A 24,230-nucleotide genomic window follows, 5' to 3' on the forward strand; every position below is an offset into this window, starting at 1 on the left:
AGAAACAGACCTTAGATATGAACTCTTTAGCACACAAATCTCCTAAGTTGTAAGATCTTCGTACATGATCTAATATTCACCACACAGTGAATCCATCTACAAAGCACTTCAGGCTATCTTCAAAATATCACCCAAATCCAAATATTTCTCACCATTTCCACTGCTACCCGCCCTGCCCAAGCCATCACTTCTCACCTAAAAAGTTGCAACAACTTCAAAATTAGTCTCCCCACTTCCTTACTTGCTCCCAAGTAACACTGTGAGAGCAGTCAAGGCGACCCTCTAAAATGTGAGCTGGATCCTGTTATTCTCCTACTCAAAACCCTCCAATGTCTTCCCTTCACAGTCTTCCCAGTAACCAAAAGACTCTCTGTTCTGGCCCCAGACTTGCCCCCTGATTTTATTACCTGCCTCTCTGCACTTGGCTCGCTTCACTCCAGCCACATGGTTCTTTAAGCACACAGAACATCATCTGACTCAGGGCCTTGACTCATTCGGCTCCCACCTAGAACATTCCACAGATCATCTCATGGCTCATTCCCTTACTTCCTGTACATCTCTGCTCAGATGTCCTCGGTTCCAGGGCAGCGTTCCCCGACTCCCCTGTGTTGACAGCCGCCTTGCTCACATCCTCCAGGCCCTTCATTTTCCCAGCTCAGCTGCTGTCACAGAACGTGCACCTCTGACAGTCCAGGCCATACTGTTGTATTTACTTAATTATTGACTGTATCCCTCGCTATTAAGTAGGTAGGCAGGGTCTTTGCCTTTTCCACACGTGTTGTATTCCCAGAAGAGCAGAATCAGGCAGGAAGTGCCAGCCTCAAACCTGTGGCCCCGTTACAGCTTTCAGTGTATAAGGATCTAGAAAGGAAAAGGAAAAAAAATGTTGTTTGTACCTCTGTGGTTTACAAAATAACCAATTTGGAATATTTGAGTTTTGGTATGAGGCAACCAAGGATCTAGTTTTGACCAATATGAAATATTAAAAGACAAAGTAAGTTCTCCTAGTTAGAAGTTCAAATATTCTAGCAGCAAACTCTCTCTCTTAGGAAGATCTCCTTAGCATGGCATGTTGTTTGTGGAAAAAGGTTACGTATTTGTAATTTTTTTTTTAATTATAAAATCTTTATGAAAGTTTGAACAGGAGCACACACAAATACAGACACAAACACACATACACACACACACACACACAAACACACTGGTGAGGTCCTTAATCAAATTGCTTAAGTTTTCTGTCCCTATCTATAACTGGGAATAATTAGCAGCATCTCTGATAGACAATTGTGGTGACACATAAATAAATTACTATATATCAATTATTTAAGGAATCTCTAGTATATAGTAAGCATTATGTCAATGTTAACTATTATAATAATTCTGCCAGCCAGGAGATTTTCAAGAATAGTAGTTGCATATGAGCAGTTTGCCCAAAGTACAATTATGTACGGAAGGATATAACAACTTCTGTCCTAATGTACTTTATCTTACTCTAGAACCCCAGAAGATTTAATGGAATATGGGATACCCAGTAACAAAATAACCCCTTTCATCTTAACCTAAATATCTGCAACAATTGAAATACACCCAGTGTGGTTATTAGCCTTTGTAAGTAAACCAAGGAAAAATATATTGGAGGTCAAAGTTTAAGAAGTTGTTTTCTAAGCAACAACAGAGTTTAAGGTTGGTATTCAAATTCCATTTTACAGATAAGGAAGAGGAAAAAAAGAACACTTTCTCAGCCAAGGTCACACAAAAGGGAGGACTGCTAACTCTTTAGGCCATGGCTTAATTCACTGAATTCAAACAACCAGCAACAAGCCAAATCTCTCTTGAAATGCACGTGGTCTCAGACACCTTGAAGCCACTAGAATACCATGTTCATTCTGAACAAAGTTTCATCTCATCCTACTTCAGCCTCCCCAGGCCAGCCTGGGACTTAAGGTTTAATTAAATCCTGTGGAGTTGCATTTTTGAAGGAGCTATTATCTTTAAGTGATTCTGGTTTATGAGTGTCTAAGAAAAGAGGAGGGAGAGGGAAAATAGAAGGAGAGCAAGAGGTGACAGATATGGGGAAAGAAAGAGTACAAATCAAGTGTCTCTGATCTAAGTTGATTAGTTATGCACATTTGCCAGCAGTAATTGAAAGACACAAGGAGAATGTGAATTACCCACAGAAAGCTGCAGTGTGTGGTAGCTCCCTGTCTCCATCACCTATGTCGGTGGTAGAGATGAAGTGCTGACATTGCATGATGGTTTTCAAAAAGTAATTTTGGACATCACATAAAACAGCTCTTCACCCTTACAATTTACATTTAGATGCTGCAGAAATAAGTCATGGAAGTAAATCTAAGTTGAATTTACAGTTTCAATCAAAATTTCTCTTTTCTTCTTACTTTTATTATTCATCATATACAATGCCATTACACAGTGAGGAGATTTTCAAGAACAGTGTTTTTGCATTGCCCAGTTTGCCCTAGGTATGGTTAAGGTAAGGGTACAGCTCCTTCTGCAAAATAAAACTGTTCTTTAGCTTTCAAAGGGCAATTTTGGATGAACAAATATTTGCGGGATTTAGGAAGTGGTCAAAGCTAGCAAACGGTGCTCCTTCTCAGACATTTTTATCCCTGCCATATAGAAACAAGGAAACAGCTCCTTCCCATGCAAATAGAATGGCCCCAGGCTTTTCTTTGCAATATTTATGATCAAATTATATTTTTAATGTCTCTGGAACTCTAGAAACAATTGGAACTACATGATTAGCTGACAGTGCTGTGTTTTTAGTACACATAATAAATCTAGGTGTAAATTCCATTTCAGTATTGTATCCTCTGAGGTTGTTAGCCACTTGATCTTTAAATTTCCACATTTGGTGCAATCTAATTCAACAAATGGTAATTGCCTGCTATAGATCAGGCACTGTGTTAGGCACTGTGACAGTTAAAAATGAGAACACAGTCCCTGCACCTAATGAACTCACAGTTTAGTAAGATGGGGCTTGTAAAAGAGACAGAATAAGGGCACAGACTAAATCAAAATGTAGAATAAGATAGCATCATGAAGATATATGCAGGGTGCACCTCCATGAATCCCAACTCCTTCAAAGTCTTGCTATCAATGTTCTATTATCCTGTTCATCCTCCTTGCTGCACTTACCTAAAGACCCACAGGTTACTTCTCTTCATCCCTTGAAAGTTCAGCACCTGATTCACGGTCACCCTCCACCACTGCTCTTGGTAACTTCAGTGTCTCCTTGTAATTCCTTCCAATACGTTGGCTTTTCATTTTCATCAACTTCTCATCTACAATGATCTGCTCTTCCACCCACCCTCCCACCCTCTTTGCCACACACATTGTCACTGTCCTTACAAATGATTACACTGCTTTCATTGGCTCAAGCATCCCCTTCTCTGACCTCCATCTGCTAACCCTCTGGTTCACTTCCTCTAGTTCCCCAACTCCAACAATCCATTCAACCCCTCCATGTTTTCACTGTCCCTCCCCACCCCAGTCTAGAGTCCACAACCCATTATTACTTATGACATTGCACACACTCTAACATCTCTTACCCCCAACCCTGAACCTGCCCCTCAATCACAGGCACTGAAGCCACCAGGTAGGCAAACGTATAATGAATGTTATTGGTCACATCTGAAATTCAGGACTACAGACTTCAAGGGGAACTCTACTGCTTCCTGACATGCATATTATACTTCCCTAATCGTTTTTGCAGTCTCCCATTCTCCAGAGGAATACTCGTTATCCTTTTCTCTCCCAAACTTCCAACATCTCTTCTGCTATCCTTCTCTCTGCTATGACAGAGCTTCTTATTCACTGAGGAAATGGAGGCGGTCATAAGAGATTTCACACCTTCCCATAATCATAAATCTGCCTGCATTTGTACCCACATTCTTCCTTCCCTCCTATTAAAATGATGAACTGTTTACACCTTGTAAGAGGGCAATCCTTCAACTGATAGTTTGGATCCCTTCTGTTCTTGCTTACCGAAGGATTTGGTACTCTACCCATACATCATTTAATTTCTTCCTAGATCATTCCCATTAGTATACAAACATATAAAAATAATCACCTATCTTTTAGAAAGTCCCTCCCGATCTAACATTCCCCTACAAGCATTCCCCCTTTATTGAAAATATGTATTTATACTTTCAGTATCAAATTCCTCTCTGCCAATTCTTTCTTGACCTAGATATTGTCCCCAACCATTTCACTGTACCTGCTTTTAATATCTATCATAACAACGGTCATAACTTTCATCTAACCTCTTACAGTAGCAGCCTATGACAGGAATTATTAGTCCTTACTCCTTGAAATACCTTCTTCACTTGTCTTCCAGGGTAAGAATCCAACTATAAAACAACAACTTCAGAGTTGATATTTCCAGCTATGACTTCTTCCAAAGTTCTAGCTTTGTGTCTCCAACTGCCAACAAGAAACTATCATCATTTAGATATCTCAAAGGTGTCTCAGACTTAATATGTAAGGAAGTTATACTAAATTTTTCCCCTCTAAACTGTTTCTTCTACAGTCAACTCCTTCTCTTAAAAAAAAAAAAAAATTCCATCTGTCCAATTGCCCATACCAAAAACTTTGAAATTATCTTCAACCCTTTTGCTCTTTTCTTCTCCATCCAGCCCAACAGCATATCTTGTTGATACTATCTTACAAGCATAACCAAAATGTAACCAAAAGCAGCTACTTCTTACCACCTCCACCATTACCCAGTCCAGATAAAGGACTTATGCAATCACCTTCTAATGAAACTCCTGTGTTCACCCTTGACAATTATATTTCTCTCCTCTCAGAGCCACCAGAGTAATTTTTTTTTTAGTGTTAATCATTTCAAGCCATTTCAATACTCAAAATATTCCAGGAGAACCACAGCTCATTCAGAATAAAAGCCACAGTTGTTTAGAGACCCACAAAGTCCACATGAACCAGTCCTCACAGCCTCTGTGCTGTGAGATCACCTCATGCCACTCTTCCCCCAGCCCACCTGCCCCAGTCACACTGTCCTCCCTGCCTCCCTGCTATCACCCCAATGTGCCAACTACAATCTTGCCCCAGGGCCTTTGCCTCTGCTGTTTCATTGGCCTAGAACACTTCTCACCAGATTTCTAGAAGGTTTACTCCCTCCCTCAATTCAGGTCTCTGCTCAAATGTCACTGTGTCAAATTTCCCCAAATACCTTATAAGTTATCACACTGTCACTTTATTATATATGTATGCTTCCCTTCCAATTTTAGTACTTACCATCACCTGAAATATCACACACTTTTCTGTTTCTTTGAAATGATGATGAATACCTTGAGAATAAGAACTTTTTTCCCTGCTATATGTCCCATGTCTAGAAGGATAAGTACTATATTAAATGAATGATATTTCTGCCATTCTTCCTTCATAATGTCTCCTACACCTAACAGCAGCACCAAGAGAAGAGCTTCACTTCTCCATGATTTTCATCAATTGCCTCAACTCTGACCCAATAAACATACACAGCCAATAAAATCACTGTGTTGTCTCTGCATATGCAACACACAAGACCTCCAAGCCCTCTTGCAACTATGTAGTGCCTAAACCCTGTCTGTTGAGAACCTTCAGAGTAACCACTCTTTGTACAGCCCCTTCCCCCTCTACCTCTCCAAACTCATACCACTCCTTCTAACATTACTGTTATCTCTCTGGCCACTCCTTTTTTATTTATTTTTTGTGGGCTTCTCGCTCTTCTCCTCTCCTTAAATTTTGTTTCTTCTGGAACTTTGTCTTTAGTCTTCACTGCTCACTTGTCTTGATTGATTTCATTCATTCCCATCAACCACCATACATTTATGAATGGCTCACCAATCTATATCCACATTCTAGACCTTTCCTATACTTGAGCCCTGTATATCCACCTACCTACTGAACAATTCCACCTGGTGATCCCACTGGCACATTAAACTCAACATGCTTATATTAACCAGAACAGGTTAGTTGATGTTCCAATAATAAGCCACCCCAAAATAGTAGCTTAACATGCAGAAGTTTATTTCTCACTCATACAAAGTCTAACTCAGATCTGGGTATCTCTCCAGAGTAACTACATCTATACCCAGACACCCAGGTAGCCCAGCCATCCCAACACAAAGCCTTCTCCGTGGTCCACAAAGGTAACAGACTTAAGTGAAAGATCTTGCACTAATATCTAAGCGACTTAGCCAAAAACATGTCACTTCTACTCATAAATCATTGCCCAGAACTAGTTATATGACCCTGTAACCTCAGGAAGTTTAGGAAATTCAGTCTTCCAAGTACTTTAAAAGAGAGGAGAATCTGACATTTGCAACAACATGAATGGAGCTAGAGAGTATTATGCTAAGGGAAATAAGTTAGTCACAGAAAGACAAATACCATATTATTACACTCATATGTGGAATTCAAGAAACGAAACAAATGAGCAAAGGAAAAAAAAAAGAGAGATAAGACAAGAAACAGACTTTTAACTATACAGAACTATACCTCATGGTGACCAGAGGGGAGGGAGTTGGGGAGATGGGTGATGGAGATTAAGAAGTGCACTTGTGATGAGCCCTGGGTGTTGTATGGAAGTGTTGAATCACTGTACTGTACACCTGAAACTAATATTACACTGTATGTTAACTAACTGGAATTTAAATAAAAACTTAAAAAGAGAGAGAGGAGAACCATCAAGGGGCACCATTATGCTTTCCAAAATGTCTAAGATGACAGACTACAGCCAGGCACCAGACCATTGTGCAGGACTGGGCCCACAGACAGTGGCTACTGACACCATCACCATCACCACCTTGACAGCTTGACAGAGCAGGTAGACATGAACCTGGTCTCAGCCATCAATGAAGGCACCATAGTCATGCCTGCACAGGCATAAATGCCAGGCCACCATCACCATGGTTTCATTGGAATACAGTGAGATCCTGGAGCCTGCCGGTGATCTGGTCATCACCAGAGGGCTGACCCCAAGGTACAGATTGTCATCATCTATCAAAGGAGTCTCCAGGGTCCCTGAGGGCTGGGCTAGGGCAGGGGGTGAGGACTCTGAACACCCTGCCCATACCTGCCTGGCCCAAAATAGAGAAAATGGGACATAGAATTCAGGCATTCGGAAAAGATGTAGGATTGTAATAGACACAGGTTTTTGTTGCTTTACGATGAAACATGCCCAAGACTGACCTCATCAACACAGCTAAACCCACTCCACTACTCAAACCTACTCTCCCCTCTGAATGAATGGTACCAACATCCACCCAAGTTATTCAAGCCAGAAACATATCTACCCCCACCCTTGTCTTTCATCTCTCACATCTAATTTTTCTTCAAGTCTTACAGGCCCTACCTCCTTAAATTTTGCTGTCATTGGGCCTCTTTTCTCTGTTATTGCTACCACTACCTTACTTTAGCCTCCCATCACCTCTCATCTGGTCTCTCTGCTCTCAGTCTCCTAGGAGGTGTCACATCTCAGGGAGGCATTTCTTGATCATCCAATTCAAATACTCCCCCAATCCCAGCGACCTTCTTCTGCCCTGTTCTGTGTTGTTTGTTGTTTGTTTTGTTTTGTTTTGTTTTTCAGATCCCTTGTCACTACCTGTAATTAGAAGTACATTCGTCTACTTGTCCCCACTTCTGCTGCTGCCACCATACACATAAACATGCACTGAAATGTGAGCTCCTTGAGATGAGGAACTTTGACTAATCTGAGCTTTACCAACAAGTCCTGGAAGAAAGCCTAGTACAAGGCAAACCCTCAGTGTGTGTTTGTAGAAGGAATAAATTTTCCATCATGAAGCCCAAGTGATCTTTCTAAAACAAATCTGACCATGTAATGTCCCAACTTAAAATGCTCCAATGACTCCTTATTATATTTCTAGATAAAACTCCTCCTCCTTAGCAAATTTCTCAGATCCTCCATGGACTGTCTCTGCTTATTTCTCTGGTTCCCCCTTGGACTATAATCCCTTCATTCTCAAGAGGCTTTTCTCCCCTAATGGGTGGGTAACCGATTTTCCCTCTGAGTAAAGTGCTTTTCTGAGGCAATACCTCCCTTTGCCTGGGTAACTCCAATGTGTTCTTCAGATAATGCCTCCTCTAAGAGGCAGAGCTTCTTCTATGAACAAGGCAATATGCTAGTCACTAGGTACTAGGAACTATGATGGACACCACATTACAACTAGGCCCTGGGCCAGATGCTAGATTACAACTGTAAACATGACATAGCCATGTATTGGTGGCACAAATAGTTCTAAAATCTAACTCCTAGACCCAAATCTAGCTTCAAGCATTGTTCATTAGAATATTACTGTTATTTTAAATTATAGAATATTATTGTTGTTATTTCAATTGTCATTCCTACTAAAGTTGCACTTCCCTTATCCAATGGCTTCAATTATCCAGAATGGCCTACAAACTCCCAAGTAAGCAAGCAAGGGCTTTGAGGATCTACATTGGTGTCATAAAGCAGATACACTTTATAATCTCGCCCCTAGGCCCTCTTTCAGAACATCATTATAGTGCAGTATATTCTCATTTAAAACACATTTCAAATGTCCTTCATTACTAGGTTCCTCAACGCACAGATGGAAGAACACACCAATCAACAACTATTCTGTTAAGCACTTACTGTGTACAAGATACAGTGCTAAACTGTGGGATATACAGGAAAGTATTAAGAAGGCTCCACTCCAGGGGGTACACGGGAATGCCCCATACCTTCCACTCAATTTTGCTATAAACTTAACACTTCTATAAAAGTAAAGTTTCTCTATTTAAAAGAATTTTTTAAGTCCTGAGCCTGCCATCACCACCACACACTCTAAAGAAGTACTCCAAATAAGAGGGTTTGAATTGACGGGGGTGGTGGGAGATTGGGGTACCAGGTGGTGGGTATTATAGAGGGCATGAATTGCATGGAGCACTGGGTGTGGTGAAAAAATAATGAATACTGTTAGGCCAAAAATATATAAAAAATAAATTTAAAATAAATAAATAAAAAATAAAAAAACATAAAAAAAAAATAAGAGTAAGGACAGAGACAAACACATCATGAAAGCAAGAAATGAAAACTGACTTCTTCAATTACAGTGGATTCAGGGAAAAAAATTGAAAATAAGGAAAAAGAACTTAATAAACACAGTAGCTTACAGCTACTTATTGAAAAGATAAAAAACCCTACATATCTAAAGAACCTCTTATCAAGGACAATGAGAAGGGCACTCAACTAAGAGCTGTGGGCTGCATTTTCACCTATATCTCTATTTGCCCAGCTGTGCAGTCTTTAGAAAGTCACAAGAGTTCTCTGGGCCTCATTCTCTTCCAGTCTATTTGGAGATAGTTGAACCAGATGGTTGAATCAAGACCCACCCAGGTCTAAATATGATTCTATGTTGAAAGTTCTGACCTTGAGTAGTGAAGATAAAGGTAAAATATATTCACCTTACCTAGATTTAAAAAGTAGGCAATAATGGGTATCACATATTTCAGAAGGCTTTATATAAATGGTAATTTTTTTCTTAAGTTTGCAATGTAGCTGGATAAGTTTCAGTTATTGGAACATTGCTATCCCCCCTAGTGCCAGATAAGTGATAATTTCACAGTGTTATTTAAACAGCCCAGCATGGGCTGACCAAAATAGTATAGGGCCAAAAAACAAAAATAAAATCAAAAAGAAACCTGAAGGGGATTCAACTTTCCCTGAAGTTTCTATAAAAAATACTAGCCAAAGGAGGTAAATCTGTTATTCCCAAAGAGTACTCCATTAGGAAAGTGTTTACATGTGTAGCAGTCAGCTCCTAAAGAAGATAGATAGGCACCAGTGTCCTCTACCTGAAGGCACCCCACTACATTTAATATCACTGAGCAAGGGACAGACACACGGCTGAAAGTCAGAGCTGTGCTATCTTGCTATCTTCCACCAAAATGTTCTCAGGAACCAGCACAGGGTGTCCAGATGGGCACCTGTCCAAATGACAGTCTTTATGATATCTTAAAACTTCAATACATATTTCATTTTATATGAATACATCACAATAAGAGAACCACCTCACATCCCAAAGATGACTAATAAATGAGATGCCAGTTGTACTGGCTCTGGAGAAAAGAAGATGGTCAAACCCAGACAGGCTGCTCACGTCAGCACCCGACTGAAGCAGAGGAATGCTAACTCTTCAGGAAGCTCATACATTCCTTTATTCATTCATTTCTTTCTTTTTTTTTTTTTTTTTTATTTGTTAGAAAGAGAGAGAGAGACAGAGAGAGAACACAGGCCGACAGAGTGGCAGGCAGAGGCTGAGGGAGAAACAGGCTCCCTGCTGAGCAAGGAGCCTGATGTGGGGCTTGATCCCAGAATGCTAGGATCATGACCTGAGCCGAAGGCAGTGGCTTAACTGACTGAGCCACCCAGCATCCCTATTCATTCATTTCACAAATAGTTTCAGGCCCCTCCTGTGTGTCCAGCACTGTGCTAAAACCAGGAATTTAACAGTGGGGGGAAAGGCTGGACATGATCTTTGCCTTCAGGTAATTTACATGAAAAAGTTTTAACAGTCTTACAAACTACTAAAGGTTAGTAATATTCAGGAATAATTGGAGTCTGGGGTTGAGAGTCAGAGAGGGACTGGCCTAGTTGTAGAGACAAGGGGAAGCAGGGAAACCTTTCTCAAAGAGACAGCATTCGAACAAAGATCTTGAGGTTGAGCTGGCATTAACTTCTAGCCCTTATGGCAGTCAATCAAGTATTTGCCATCATACATCCATGTTTTTCAGTCTAATGTGCACAAATTCACACACCTAAGTACACCAGGAAAACAAACTCACTAGATTACTTGGCACAGCTTCCATTCTGTCAACTCTACTCGAACTCTATTGGGGAAATTTTTTAATTATATTAAAATCAATACAGATTTATTATGGCATAAAAACGAACACTTGAGAAGATATAAAGCTTCTCGAAAGTTCTAGTCTTCCATAGGGTTGTCTTAAGCCATGCCCAACCTCTCTACTCATTTTCATTTATCTGTAGGGCTACTTCAACAGAAAAGCATGAGGAGTTACTGATGCAGCATTAACAAAGAGAGGCTCATATCTGACTCGTAATTATTTTTATCACTGAGCTTTATGTGACTTGATGTTTGTATGTGTTCAGTTCCAGTACTAGAAGCAGCAGCAGTCACGGTCATAACTGTGGCAGCTGTTGCTGTTGTAGCAATTGCAGGTTGAAGCTGTTGTAGTTGTGATGAAGTTCTTGAACCTAGGTGAGGTTCGGTGGGATGAGCTTTGGAGCTGACGGCTAAGAAAGAATTCTGAAGATGTCTTTGGTGCGAAAAGATGGTTTATTAGAGCACGGGGACAGGACCCGTGGGCAGACAGAGATGCTGCGCCGTTATCCTGAGGAGTGGCTGATTATATATATACACAGGAGTTGGGTAGGTGAGGACAAAGAGGGTGATGTTAGTCTCTAAGGAATTTTGGAAGCAAGGTCTCCAGGACCTTGAGGGGCTAGCTATTGTTGGGAGAAAGGTTATTCATTACTAGTAGTAAAAATCTTCTTGTGAGACCCTTAAATGTATATCAGTGGGCCATATGCTTGGGAATGATTCTCGACACCATCTTGGAGATCTAGAGATAAAGTTCCACATTTCTCCTATCAAGTGTCCTTGTTAGTGAGATTTGGGTTTAGAAGAAATTCAACTTTATTTAGGGCTTGAGGAACTGAGTTATTTGCCTCTGGAAATTGTGCTATTGTTAGATAGCTTCTTTGTTGTACATCTCTAGGACATTGGTAAACCAAGGAAGACTCCTGTCTTGCAGGACTGTGATCTCTGCAAGTTAACTATTTGTTTTTCTTTTAGGGCAGCCAGAGGTGCCTGAGGAATGTCACACATATTACTGAGGGGAGTGGGTGGAGAGAGGGTGCAAAGTACCAGCTTTTGCTTTGTCCTCAGTCAGCCTCCTCCTCCCTCATCAGTTGTTACAGTGATAGCAGGAAGTAGTAGTGGTGGTAGTTGTTGCCACAGTCATAGTGGTATTAGCAGTAGAGGTAGCAGTAGTAGTAATTCAGAGCTAGTTTGGATCTGAAGTCTACTGTTCACCAGCTAAATGAGAATGGACAAGTCATATCAATTCCCTACATCTTTAGAATGGGATTAATGAAAACTTCTACCTCTTAAGATTGTTGCAGGAAAGAAATATGCATAAGGCAGTTACTGGCATAAAACAAGCACTCCATCTATCTTAGCTATTTAAAGTACTCTTTCCTATTGCTGTTATTAGTATTATCACATATCACTATATCATGAAAGAGGAAGTTGGGAGTAAAAGAAAAGGAAGTCAGAGTAAGTTTGGGGTTGAGGAGCAGTGAATAATAAAATAATCTATGTTCAATTTCAATCAACCCCAAATATCAACAATTTCATTAGGGAAGAAATGCCCCTCGTGTGAATCTGTCATCATAATTTCTTTGTAAAGTACTTTGCAATCTCCCTTTATACCACTAATATAAGTCAAATTAATTCATGTTGTATTTCTCAAGAGAAAGAATTCTATCAAACCCCAAACAGGGACTCGGTATCCTCAAAGAAGTAGACCTAGCATGGTTTTTTTATCTATCGTTGCCTACTTCTGACTTCTTGCATCTCTGTGGAGTAGATTGCTAGAGAGGTAATTACTCCCTGGTTTTCTACCACCCATTCTTTTAAAGAAAAGCAAATCACCCTGAGCTATTTAATTCTCACTGCAGACCCAAAGTGCCAATGCCAACATAAGTCTTAGAAGCTCAGTCCCTTCTGGTTTTCTATATCCTATACTGTATAAGAGCGTTTTTTCCTCCTCAAGGACTAGTTAGAACTTAGTGTTTTGAAAACCAGGTAGCTGGGCACTTAATCTTCTTAGCTAGCAGCACAATAGCTTGTTTGCATACCTGGTAGGAAGTAATATAAACATTTTGCCCTAAAGACAAACTTACCATTTAGTTTGACTGCATGCAAATAATTTAATCCTTTCTTTTATTTTTCTTAGCTGCTCAAAGGCAGGCAATTCTCTTTAGAGATTAGCCAGACTATGATGACTTAATTCACATTTACTTACATGCCTGGCTTAACAGTCTTGTGAACGTGCTTTTGAACATTCTTCCTAAAAGCACTGCTGTCATTTTTGCTGAGAAAGTACCTGTGAATCCATTCATAATAGCAGGGGTTCAGAGTCCTGAAAAATGTGTAGGTAAATGCCTGGGTTTCCCAGCTCAAACCCCACTCAAGGAGGCAGCAACAGAGGTCATTACCGGCAGTACCTTTGATGGGCACGGTGAATCACAGCCCAGTGGACTGTTGGCATTTTCCTGATGAATGGTGATAAACTTTAGCAGAGTCTGGACCAGAAGAGGTTCACTGTTCTGCTACATTACGGTCACCGTTTATAAGTTGGGGGAGGAGGGAAGATGTTAGTTCTGCTGCTCTTTCTAGTCATCAAGGCCTGCCTTCTAAAAGCTATGAATTCTGTATAGTTTGTCTTCCTTTCTTCCTCTTCCCTTAATTTTTTAAACTCACACTTACTGAGCACTTACTGGTTGTCAAGCACTTTGTATGTATTAATAAAAATGTCCAACATTTGTTGAGTACTACTATGTGCCAAGACTATTCTAAATTGGTCTAAGTTGGTCTATTCAAATGAATTGACCAACTCTTTCATGCTCACAGTAGGGATTGTTACTATCCCTATTTACAAAGGGAACTGGGCCCAGAGGGGTTAAGTAATTTGTACAAGATCACACAGTTAAGGGACACTTGGATGCAGTTGGTTAAGCCCTCCAATCTTTGGTTTCAGCTCAAGTAGTGGGATAGAGCCCCATGTCAGGCTCAGTGCTCAGCAGAGTCTACGTGAGATTTTCTTTCCCTCTCCTTCTGCCCCTCCTGCTCATTCTCTCATTCTCTCTTTCTCTCTCAAATAAGTAAATAAATCTTTTTAAAAAGAAGAAGAAGCAGGGGTGCCTGGGTGGCTCAGGGGGTTAAGCCTCTGTCTTCAGCTCAGGTCATGATCCCAGGATCGAGCCCCACATCAAGCCCCACATCAGGCTCTCTGCTCAGCGGGAAGCCTGCTTCCTCCTCTCTCTCTCTCTCTCTCTGCCTGCCTCTCTGCCTACTTGTGATCTCTGTCTGTCAAATAAATAAATAAATAATCTTTAAAAAGAAGAAGAAGCAGATCAAACAGTTAAGCAGGGGCACCAGGTGGTTCTGTTGGTTAATCATCTGCCTTAGCTCAGGTCATGATCCCAGGGTCCTGGGATGGAGCCCTGCATGAGGCTCCCTGGTAAGCATGGAGCCTGCTTCTCCCTCTCCCTCTGCTGCTCTCCCTGCTTGTGCTCTCACTCTTACTCTCTCACTCTCTCAAATAAATAAATAATCTTTTTAAAAAAAGAAGTACATTCTACATAATTTGGGGAAATGCTATCTGAGTATATATGGAACTTATATGAACATTGGTAGTGGACTGGGGAAACAAGCAAGACCTTCTAGACCTTTAACTACCTCACTAAATTCTCCAAAGTCTTCTAGTGACAGTGACAGAGAGCATACACTTTATAAGCATCTCCCAAAAGTTAATGGTAGAATAAGAGCCACCATTATTGTTCAGGGAGACAGGGGGACTGAAGTGCTGTTTTGGAACAAGTGGGATTACCTGCCCTGAAATCTTTTCCCATAAGTGGTCACAAATATACAGGTACAGTCCTTTAGTGCTCAGAAGATCTGATTTTGGATTTAGAGAACCTGAATTCTGTATCTGATTATATGATCTTGGACAAGTCACACTTTTTCTCTACTTTTTCACCAGGTAATGGGGCTATGATACCAGAGGTCATACCTACCTAATGGAATTGCTGTCAAGCTCAAAGGGAGACTCTACAAGGAAATATTTTATAAACTGAAGAGTGTTATGCAAATATGCTATCATTATATTGCATTGAAATGGGGACTGCTGAGTGACTCAGTCAGTTAAGCATCTGCCTTTGGCTCAGGTCATGAGCCCCGTGTCCAGAAGCCTGCTTCTCCCTCTGCCTGCCTGCTTGTTTTCTCTCTCTCTCTCTCTGTCAAATAAACAAACAAAATATTTAAAAAAAGAAATGTACTGATTCTGCAGTAATATTTTCTATACAAGTGTAGGATTTATTAGTGCTACTTCCTAAGAGAAAGGTGTTTTAGTTATTTCTGCATGTTGTCCCTGTTACACTTAAAAACATCATAGTTTGATTAAAGTATGAGCTATTTATTCAGTCCTTGACCAGGAACCTCTAGTTTTTATTTCTGATATTCTAAAGAAATCTCTATTTTGAGTATCTAAACCAGGCCTTGGATACTTCTGTATTGTCAGGATTGTTTGAAAGGACCCACCTATCACAGAAAGTAAATAAGCCTCTAGTGATTGAGGTAACTAAGCTAAATACACCTGGGAAGAAAGAAGAAAAACTACTCCTTTAAATATCACATGGTTATATATATATATATATATATATATATATATATATATATATATATAAAATTTTATATATATAACCAATACAAGTTATAGATACTAAAAAACTAAATTTAATTCAAAAATGTGATATATTACAAGTGGTTCTATAAAGTGATAGGCCACCCTTTACAGAAGACAAAGGAAACCTGAAGCTGCCCTTGGGATCACTGGAAAGCAGAATAATTCTAGAGGCTCAACCATGATTTTTCCTTTGATCAAAATTACTATGTATCTATAGATTTGATGCACCAAGGTCAAAATAGAAGGCTTTGAAGATCCATGGAAAATGACAAAAAGTAGATTAAGATACTATCCCTTGCTAAAATCTTCCTGGTTCCATTTCTCCACTTTCCCACTTTCTCCCCTCCCTTAACCAAATGACCCAAGGAAGCAGGTGGTGTCATGGAAAGAGTATGGCTTGGAGTTCAACACACATGAGTGTCAATGTATCTCATTTTAAAGCTAATTGGCAAGCCCTTCTCAACTTGAGTTTCCTCATCTATAAATTGAGGAGTGTAATAAACCTGCCTCCAAGTTTTTTTATGAGGATAGAAGGAAATAATATAAATAAAAGTACCTGGCTTGAAGTCCAGAATAAATGTCTCCTTTAACTCTCTTTCTCTACGCAATGCCATCCCACCATTTTCCTATACTTCAGTACACTTCAGTGTCTGAATTTGTGGCATGGTATCCCCCTGGCAATTAGCACTGTTCATTAAAAGTAGGGTTTTGACTATCTGAAACCTCTCCAGTGATCATATAATAAAACTCAAACTCTACACTAACTTCTGGATGATGCCTATAAAACATATTCTCTCTTGGCATGGTGAGACTTTGGAGAATTCCAGAAGACAGTGATGGCTCAGAAAGTCTTGCTTATCCTCCCACAGATCACCTTTAAAGATGAACTATATTCTAGTGTGTCTCAGAAGCCTTTTACGAATCTGACTTTCATAAATTTGGCCAAGATGTTTCAATACATTTATAATTCCCAACAGGATCATCCCTTTGTAAAATGAAAGTTATAAATATAGAAAATTCTAGAATAGTAGTAATGACAAACATAGGCTTGAAGTACAGTGATCACAAAGAGGAGATCCCGCCCCCCACCCCCTGTTCTTGAGCTCCTGCTCTCAGGGTCTGGGGCCTTGGGCCCTCTCCCCCAAAACAGAAGAGTCACTCTCGGGCCCCCCAGCCCCTTTCCCAGGAGTACCCAAAGTAAGTGCTGGACTGTAGGATTGTCGTCATCTTTCCACCTTCAGTTGAGCCCTGCTTCCCCCAGTGACTCACCCCAACCCACTCTCTGATGAAACAAAAACACTCAGGGCTTTCCTCTACCTTTCCTGCATCCTCAGGCTGGCTCCCTGACCACAGAGCTGTCCCCTGGGCCTGATCCCCAACTCAGGCCTAGGGACATGCTCCTATCGACTCCAGGACATGGGAGTTCAAAGAATGTTCATATTCACTCCAGGACATGGGAAAACCCAGTAGTCTACCCCTCAATCCTGCCCAGCATCAGCACTGTAGCCCAGCACCCCTAACACACACACACACACACACACACACACACACACACACACACATACACACACAGCAGGGAGAGGCTCAGGGGCAGTTGAATGGAGGGTGGTGCCAAGGTCTCACCACACCACAAACTTACTCTTAGTTAGGGAGTTGCTCTTGGTGGCTGTGTCAATCTATTCAACTATTTTCACTTGATTTACAGAATTGTTTTGGACATAATTATTTAACCCTTGTTTAAATTTAACTCTTTTATTCGTCTTGCTTTATTGTGGTTGTTGCTGTTTACTTCTATTGTCTAAATAGCATTACCATTAAAAAACACAAAAATGATTTTAACATCCACATGTTGAAACAAATACACAAGAATCACTTTGAGAAAAATTGAAAAAGAAGAATGAGAGGGGCACACATTGCCAGATATTACAAAAAGCCAGAAGGCAGAGAAATTTGAAAATCTCCTTGTAACTCACTTAACCCTCTTCTGTTCTCAGAGAAAATGAAAGCCCAAGAGACATCTTGTTAAGAACCATTAGACAAGCAAGTCACTTTGCTTAGGAAGGTGCTTTGCTTTAAATTAAATGTACTGCCGCCCCTTGCAATCACAAAGAGAAAGCAACCAAGAGACCAGACACAAAAAATCTCTTTTTAAAATTGGTCTGCAAGAAACTATCTTTATTATTTAATATGAAATGTCATGATTAACACCACCAGCACAGATATTTGAATCTGTGTTAAATTATGAATCCAGAGCCAAATTATTATCTTTGCTAAATATTCTCATTTAATCTCATCCCACAGAATCAAGGGCATCTGGATATTCCAACACAAGAGGATTAGCTCTTTGAATAGCCATGAATTCTGCTTGACACTTATTTCTAGTTCTAGGTAGTTTTGCACATGACGTATTTCCAATATCTGATCAGGTGAAGCCCTGTGATTGTCTCTGGACCTTGAGCTGTACAGGAAGTTACAGGTGTCCTTTCTAGGTTGAACATTTAATTGCCAGTGTGATGAGAGATGCTCCAGTACCCTTTCTCTTGACAGGTAATCAGCAACATCTGAGGCAGCAAATGGTGGAAGCTCTATTACCCTGGGTCACTGCATGACTCTATGACTCTGATGAGCAGAGAGAGAGTTCTCTGTCAACACATGGTGATGCTTACCATAGTCTCCCTTTAATTCGAGTTTTCTGATATCCTCTCATAGACTATAAGCTCTCTGAGTACCAGAGCCAGATCTAACTCACTTGCATATTCTTCATAAAAAAAACAAATAGTGCTTATAGACAACAGAAACTCAACACTATTTGCTGAATAATTAAATTAAATAGACTCCAACCCTACAAAGTAATTAGATGTGCTTGCATATTCTACAAAAAATAGTATGTCCTTATTAAACTATTATCTCGATGTAAGATAATCACTAAACTTGTCATTCTGTGCAAACCAAGTATTTTTACCTTGGGCAGAAAGTATGTGGGCTTTTCAATTCCAAAAAGGACAAAGCTTAAAAAGACAAATAGTTATCATGTAGGAGAGATTTCACATTATAGGGAGTCAGATACACTTGCTCCCTATGAGGTAAATCATTTTACTAAATCCTGCAACTCCTCATGGTTAAATCTTCTAAGCAGTTACTATGTTAAATGTATTCCTTATATTTTTAGTTGAACATTAAACTAAAATATCTTCAGTTAAGACATCCTTTCCAAGTAATTTGTTGATGTATTTGATTAGCTGTCTCCCTCTCCTCCCAGGGAATGCTTATGATAATAAGCACAGATGCAGAAGTCATTTTATTTGCCCAACATTCGGTAATAATTCCAGTATAGTCAACATGTAAAAACAAAATCTTCCAAAACATTCCTATGCTTTTATTTCTTATATCATCTTAATTATTCATCACTAATATTTTCCATAATTACTATTTTATTTAGTTCATAAAAATTTACATAATAAAACCAGACAAAACTATGTCTCAAATCTGTATAATTCCTCAAAGTTCTCTTAAACATTTCCCAGTATGATATTTAAAAACAACTGACTGCAACATATCCTAGGCCAATATTGTGTACCTATTCATGAGCAAACAAATGCTATTTCATAATTTGCCCTTCATTCTCTTCCTTAGAGGAAGTAGAAACCTAACTTCTTTTTTAATAACATAATTTTTATTTTAACTTGGATACATAAAAAGAGTGTTAAGAAACTTTTCTGCTCCCTACATTTTGAAACTTTAATTAAAATGTCTCAGCTGATCTATCTGCTAATGATTATTTGGACAATGATGCAGAGAATCCTTTTTCTCAAAGGAATGAACACCTTCTAAGCCAAGAACAGCTTTGGGTCCAGATGTTACTGTTGTTCGTTCTCACCATTAATCACCAAACACTGCAGTAGGACCCACCATGGATATTATTCAAACAGAGACTCAATTAAATTCAGAGGCAGTCCATTTAATCTTCATCAGCTCAAACAATGGCAACTTCATTTTTCTCAACCAAATGTTAAGTCAGAGAAGAGAAACTTCAAAGATTTTCATTTCATTCAATATTGTTATAAAGTAACTGGATTTACAGTTTGACTTTGGACAAAGGAGAGCCACAGTGTTTTGCTGGAAGGCAATGCTATAGGAAAGAAGCATCCTGTACCAGTAGACACAGTTGTAGTAATTTTACAATAAAAAAAGAAAAAGATTCATTTGTTTCCTTTAAAGCTGTGATAAATTAAGAAAGAAATAAAATATTCTGTTTGGACTCTACACTGTGAAGATGGATGTGGAATAAGGAAAGGAGCCAGAGACCCAGAATGGAAAGAGAAAAAAGGGACCCATCTAACTCTTACTTCATCTAGACCAAGGGGAAAAATAGCTCCTCAGAGGGGTCCCACTAGAAAGCAGTCTATGGGCATGATGAATGAAGCGCATATAATTAAATACAGCATCAAACTTGCTAGAGATCTTTCTTACTATGGTCATGACATTGACATTTTTTTTAAGTAGGGTAAATGTAGAGGGAGTGCTAACTAGATGTCTTCAGCTATTAGTTTGGATCATGCTACTTACTCTTAGGGTTTCCACTAGGATAATAAAACCTTATTTAGAAACCCTTCCTCACCATCTCTATATTTACTAAGTGTTCTCCAGAGAAACAAAACAAATAACATATAACAGACAGACAGACAGACATAGATTTATTATAAGGAAGAAACATAAAATTATGGAGGCTGACAACTCCTAAGATCTGCCTGGCAAGCTGCAGACCCAGGAAAATGGAAGTTGTAGTTCTCATCTGAAAGTTGGCAGGTTCAAGACCCAAGAAGAGATGGTATTTCAGTTCAAGTCCAAAGGAGGGAAAAGACTGAAGCAGTCAGACCATTGACTACTTTTCTTACCCAGCCTTCTATTCTATTCAGGCCCTCATCTGATTGGATGAGGTCCACTCACCTTAGGGAGAGCAATCTGCATTACTCAGTCTACCAATTCTAATGGTAACCTCACCAGAAACACCTTTACAGGCATGCTCTGAATAATGTTTGACCAAGTTTCTGGGTACCCCATTACCCAGTCCAATTGCTACTTTAAAGTAACAACATAATCTCTAACATGGTGAGCAAATTAGAGACAATAGAAAGTCCGCATACACAAACAAACATCCTATAGATCATGTGAGAGGGATCTGATGAAAATTTAAGTCTTATTACTTCCTTTCAAGCCCCTTCCTAATGCAACCAGATCCTGACAAAATGAGATAAATGCTCTTATTAGAAATAATAGTAATAATGATGGCAAACACAAATGTAGTTCCTACCATATCAGGCACTGTTTAAGTACATTTTATGAACTCCTTCCATACAACAACCTTTTGAGGGGAATGAGGAAACCAAGGCAGAGAGACATGAGTCAATTTGCCCAAATTCACAGAACTAGGAAGTGGTGAAGCTACAAGTCCCATTCACGCTATCTGGCTCCAAAAGTCCATATGCTGTTTCTCATTTCAGGGAGCACTGAGTATTCATTAAGGACGACAAGAAGGAAAAGTCTCTGCTTTCAAGAAACGAAGAGTGGCTGTGAGGTTTATAGAATGTGTCACTCATCCTGATCCAGAGATCAAGAAGGCCTCCTCATCTGGGTAGTCTAGAAGGTAGTGTGAAACCTATGGACAGTCCAGTCCAACTTTTATCCTCGCCCCTCTCTTCCTCCGGATGAGCTTCACCGCACAGAGATGACACGGGAGCAAGCCCTTCAAGTCATTTCTCTCTGGCCTGTACTACTAATTAGCTACCACCTGATCTATGCACATCTACTGTGCTTTATATGCTTTAGGTCATCTATTCTTCAGCCAGCACCAAGAAGTATCTTCTAAAAATAAATTAAAAAAAAAAAAGAAGAAACAACAACAACAACAACAAAAAACCAAGAACACCACATCCCCCTGTTGAAAACCCTTCAGAGCTTCCCACTGCTCTAAGAACAAAAGTACATGAACAGGATTCTAGGCTCTTTACAGCCGCTCCATTTCCCCTCCAGGCTCATCTCACACCGCCATGCTCTCCCCCTTGCTCTCTCTGGTCAAGAGAGTCTGTGTCCTTGCCATGCCCTCCTCCTGCCACCAATCCCTCTGCCACTAGAACTCATCCTAGAAGAGTTTACTATAATCATGGTCTTTTCTTTTCCTTTTAAGGTAAGAAACCCAATTTTATTTCTTTAGCCATTAGGTCACCTAAGAAATCTCAAGCATCTCTTTCTCAGGAGAAACCCTTCACCACTATAAATAGATCAGCACCCCATTATAAGCCCTTACAGCATTGTAGGTCTGTTGTGTAGTATCTGTCACAGTAAAACTGTGATATTTATATACATTTATACATTATATACATTTACAGTAGGTCTGTAAGATCTAAGAGGCTGAGAAGAGCATCTTCTTTTTCTCACCATTGCCTGACAAGGTGTGTTAACATAGCAAATAGTAAAAATACTGTCCGGATCAATGAATGATAGAATAGCAATCCTAGAAGAAGAAAAAAATATGAGCAAGATCACTGAGGCAAGAAAAGGCATGGCACATATAAAGAATAGTGAGTAACCTAAGAGAGTAGATTAGGAGCATGAATGGAAAGGTGAAGAGAAAGGATTAAAAATAGTGGTTAGGAACTCAGGAAACATGTTGTCTGGCAAGGATGTTGGTGAGAATGTAAACTGGTGCAGCCACTCTGGAAAATGGAGGTTCCTCAAAATTTTAAAAAATAGAACTACCTTATGACTGAGCAACTACACTACTAGGTTTTTACCCAAAGGATACAAGTATAGTGATTCAAAAGGGCACCTGCACCCCAATGTTTATGCAGTAATATCCACAACAGCCAAACTATGAAAGGAGCCCAGATGTCCATTGACAGATGAATGGATAAAGATGTGGTATATACATATACAATGGAATATTACTCAGTCATTAAAAAAGAATGAAATCTTGCCATTTGCAATGAGCTGGATGGAACTAGAGGGTATTATGCTAAGTGAAATAAGTCAGTCAGAGAAAGATAAAAAATCATATGATTTTGCTCATGTGTGAAATTTAAGAAACAAAACATGAACATAGGAAAGGGAAGGGAAAATAAAATAAGATGAAAATGGAGAGGGACACAAACCATAACAGATGCTGCACTCTAGGAAACAAACTGAGGGTTGCTGGAAGGGAGGTGGGTGGAGGACAGGGGTAACTGGGTGATGGGCATTAAGGAGAACACTTGCTATAATGAGCACTGGGTATTATATGCAACAGATGGCTCACTAAATTCTACCCCTGAAACTAATAATAGAGTGAATAGTAATAAAATTGAATTTAAATAAAGAATTAAAGACCAAAAAAACAAACAAAAATAGCGGTTAGAGCCATGTCATAAAGGTCTAGAAATTCAAAGTTAAGGGGTACAAGCTTTCAATTCTGCAGGTAATGAAAAGCCATTAAAAATTTCTAAGTGAGGAAGTAAAGGGAAGTACACTTGAGAGGAATGGATAGGTGGGCGCCTGGGTGGCGCAGGCTTCAGGGGTCTGCCTTCGGCTCAGGCTTCAGGGGTCTGCCTTCGGCTCAGGTTATGATCCCAGCCCCCTGCTTCTCCCTCTCCAGCTCCCCCGTGCTTGTCTTCCCTCTCTTGCTATCTCTGTCATAAATAAATAAAAAATAAAAATAAAATAAAAAAATCAAAAAAAAATTTCTAGGTGAGAGAAATGGAACTAGGTATGATTAGACAATGATTTCAGACATGACAATACAATGGATTCATTCAGGAAGATACAAAAAAATGTCAAGGTCCAACCCCAAGAGATCCTGATTTAATTGGAATGGGATTGGTCTGGACATCAGCTTTAAAAACCTCCCTAATGATTCATATATGAGGAAAGTTTGAGAGCTACCACTCAAAAAATCATTCTAGAGTCTGTGTTGTTCTTAAATTGGAGAGGGCCATACTGATGGCAGAGAAACAGGTTAGGAAGCTCTCTTATGAGGAGAATCTGATCTAGGATAGATCAATCTCAGTAATGGAAGGGATGGTCTCTTCTGAAAAACATGTTTCAAGGGTCAAATGCCAGACTGAGATAGCTAACCAGACATGGGAAATAAGGAAGAAGTGGAAAATGATTCTAGGGTTCCCAGATGGGGACAACAGCATAGATGGTGCTGGGACCAACTAACAAATTTAACTGAGAAGTAAAACACAAGAGGAGGTGTCAGGATGAGAAGCAGAGGAAAAGAAGAAATGATGCAGAGCCCACAGCCCTGTCACTTTGGCCTTCAGCTACCTCCCCTCACCCTGGAGCTGTCATCACTAAATTAAGCCAAATGCTAGTGCCTGACAGCTCTGCCAGGGGCCAGTGAAAGTCAACAGATTTAGGCTGCTGCAGGATAACAGGACATTCATTCTACCTCTGACGGCCCTCTCCTGGGACCTCCCTGCCTGCAGAGTCCCGATATAGAATTCTTCCCAAGAGGACATCAGTATTTCAGCTGTCACCAGCCCCTGCTGAGAAAGAGGCACAGTTCAGGAGTGAGGATCCAATCACCATGAGCCCATAGATCACAGTCTCCACCTTGACTCCTTAAATTGTGTCACCAAGCAGATGGGAAGCCAGCATTGAACCCAGAGCACAGATGCCACGCGCTCACGTGGAGT

At 39.9% G+C, this 24,230-nt stretch overlaps 1 long non-coding RNA gene across 1 annotated transcript in view; it reads right to left on the reverse strand.

Moving 5' to 3' along the window:
* Window positions 1–380: 380 nt before the first annotated feature.
* The window catches only part of LOC309863627, a 186,299-nt gene continuing 162,449 nt past the window's right edge, over window positions 381–24,230 (reverse strand). Inside the window, exon 3 of the long non-coding RNA XR_014311158.1 lies at window positions 381–861. This is a non-coding gene — a long non-coding RNA (uncharacterized lncRNA). The remainder of the gene's footprint in view (window positions 862–24,230) is intronic.

Source organism: Mustela nivalis (assembly GCF_964662115.1).
Source record: "Mustela nivalis genome assembly, chromosome: 4".
NCBI classification, from domain to species: Eukaryota; Metazoa; Chordata; class Mammalia; order Carnivora; family Mustelidae; genus Mustela; species Mustela nivalis.